This window comes from Pyxicephalus adspersus, chromosome 3, assembly GCF_032062135.1.
Source record: "Pyxicephalus adspersus chromosome 3, UCB_Pads_2.0, whole genome shotgun sequence".
Lineage (NCBI taxonomy): Eukaryota > Metazoa > Chordata > Amphibia > Anura > Pyxicephalidae > Pyxicephalus > Pyxicephalus adspersus.
Genome location: NC_092860.1, coordinates 918,587 through 921,628, shown reverse-complemented (window position 1 = coordinate 921,628; position 3,042 = coordinate 918,587). Strand labels below are relative to the sequence as shown.

At 44.4% G+C, this 3,042-nt stretch overlaps 1 protein-coding gene across 1 annotated transcript in view; it reads left to right on the top strand.

The window, feature by feature from the left end:
- LOC140325453 (uncharacterized) overlaps positions 1–3,042 on the top strand; it is a 38,097-nt gene that overhangs the window by 19,554 nt on the left and 15,501 nt on the right. The gene's annotated exons all lie outside the window — the stretch shown is intronic.

Below are 3,042 nucleotides of genomic sequence, written 5' to 3'. Positions count from 1 at the left end.
AGATGTAAGTGGGACAACAACTGTGGAGGGATTTGAAGGCAAAGCACAGGAGCTTAAATTTGATTCTAAGGTGAAAAGGAAGCCAATGGAGAGAACTACAAAGAGATGCAGCGTATTCTGCTGTATTACTGCCTAGCGGAGCCCTTCTCATCACAAACTCCCCAAGGTCTAAATCGTCAGCTGACCATCTTGGTATAAAGTTTGTCTGGTTGGCCGGGTAGGTGCGGTTCTCTCTTTGGACAGTTGATAAATGCTGAGCTGTATTACCCCCAATGCCTGACTTGTCATATTTATATTCTAAGATTACAATTTGATTGGGTTTGCAGCGTGCATGGCGAAGGATGGGGAATTGCAAATTATTTATCATTTTGTAGCAGTGACAGTATAACCTGGGATTTATATTTCAGAACTACAATGTCATCTTTCTACAGGTCAGGAAGACTGCATTTCCCAGAATTCCATGGGACAGGAGCAGGAAGTGATGGGAGTTGTTATCCCCCAGCCCTCTGAATTCTCTGTTGTTTCTGCAGCTTGCAGTGTGCAGGGGAAGCGAGGATCAGCTGCAACAATCAGGTATCATGTATCAATAATGTCATTTACCCTGTGTGCATTATATACCATCAGCCCAGGCACTACAAGGCTCAGCATGCCCTGCCAGGGCCCAGATATATTGCATGGTGCTATGGAACTACAACGCACATCATTGCCAGTCAGCTGGGTACACCATGGGCTTTTGGGGTGGTACTACAAGTCACAGCATGCCTTGCATGTTACTCCTTACCGCTGTGGTACTACATGTCCCAGCATGGTTTTTCCTGCCCACATATGCTGTGGCTCCTGCGATGGCGGTATGTTTGGCGCACACGACTTATCACGCACTGACACGGAAAGATTTGTACTTTCATCCGCAATCATCTTTGCTAAACAGAAAAAAATCTCATATTAGAAATATTGCTGCAATGTGACATCTTTTGTCATTATGCTTTGCTTTGTTTTTTGGCAACTTTGTTGCAAAGTTTTTCCCCTGGAGATCCTGCCAGTAATGGTACTTTTGTTGCAGGCTGACAACGCAAAGCTTCTGCCTGTCATTTAGCAGCAGTGTTGTCAGGTTGCTGCAATGGCTCCTCCAGTTTCTGAAGCCCACCGGAGTGCACACTCCGGTATGGGGGCCACACAGGAGAATCGGGAAGCATTATAAAGTGAGGTGACAACGTAAAGCTAAAGTGCACCCCATCTTTTCATATAGAACTACAAGTCCCAGCATACATTGCATCCTGCGCTCACCTGGCTCCGTGCAGTTTGTTCTCTCATTGGTTCATTTTAAAAGGGTCCAATGGTGTCATAGGATGACGATCCGCAGTCATTCCCAAATCATCCATTAGTCCGGGACAACCAAAGATTATTCACCCAATCACACATGTGTGGCCAGTAGGCGTGTGATCAGTGCTGCGGTCTGCCAAGCGATGACATCATCAATGCACTATGACATCATAGGTTGATATGTCGTCCTTTGCAAACATTGGTTTACATGTATACGCAGCTTCAATCCATCTCTGATTGTTTTCAATCTCTTTTAGTTTTCTGGTCAAATCATTTTATTTAACAAACGTTTCTTCTTGTCATGTGATCAGCGACACATAAATAGTGAACGGGCTGAAAAACGGTGAAATAAATACAATTCCAGCAGATGGCCGGCTGTGCTGAAATCAATAAATCGCAGCTACAATACAAACGGCAGATTCTCACTTCCAAGGAGATTTCAGCAGCCGGCCAATCATAAACAACCATTTATTTGGGGGGAGTTCTGATTCTGGGATAGATTGGATCTGTCGGTGGGTGCACAAACCATCCAATACAGACGTTCCAATCCAGGGAAAACAAACCGGAAGGATGGAATCTCAAACACGTGTTCAGAGTATTGGGAATTCTGACCAAATAATGGGAATATTATTCTGAATGATTGGTCCCTCCTATTATGCGATACTTCCCCCGCCTCTTAGATTGTAAGCTCTTCGGGGCAGGGTCCCCTCCTCCTCCTGTGTCACTGTCTGTATCTGTCTGTAATTTGTAACCTCTAATTAATTTACGGCGCTGCGAAATATGTTGGTGCTAAATAAATCCTGTTTATTAATATTATTAATAATAATAATAATTGGTCACTCACAATTGTCAGGGGATCTCCTTGTGTGTAATTGGCCTCAGTATTTATCGGTAGTGATCCTGACAATCGTCACACCAGGTTATCTGCTGCTTTCCGAGTGAATCTAAAACCAAAACTCGTTTTATTTTAGCTTCTGATAAAGAAATGAAGGGTTGGAATCCCTGGCAGGTTTTCCCCATATCTGTCCCCCTGGGTATATTTCCCTCTGCTTCCTATATTGGGGACACAACAGGAAGTGATGAGAAATCTCTCCAAGCTGAGGGGAATCCTCTTGGACATCTGACATCAGATCATGTGATCCTTTTTCTTCCTGTTCCGGTGACAACGTTGTATCTCCCATCAGATGGAGAGGGTGAACCTTCCCATTGGAGACACAGACGGCAAATAAAACCTGTCTGGGGTTCTACTCCATTATCACTCCATGGGCTCTATTCCCTCAAACATTCCATTGTGGGAATCTTCCAGGTTCACATGTTCTAATGGCAGTAATTGATTCTTTAACAGGGAATGTTTGAGGGAATGTCAGATTCACTGCTTTATAAATATTTCTTATTAAACAGGATTTATATAGAGCCAACATATTACGCAGCGCTGTACATTAAATAGGGGTAGCAGATGACAGATACAGACAGTGACACAGGGGGAGGAGAGGACCCTGTCCTGAAGAGCTTACAATCTAGGAGGTGGGGGAAGTATCACACAATAGGAGGGGGATATGGAATGGTGGGAAGTAGTGAGGGATTAGGAGACAGAAGACGGGTAGGTGAGGGGGAAGCGTTGGGTTTTATATGAGCAGAAAGTAGGAGCAAGCTGAATAGGATGAGGAGACCATTTCAGAGAATGGGGGCAGCTCTAGAGAAGTCTTGGAGCCGTGCGTGTGA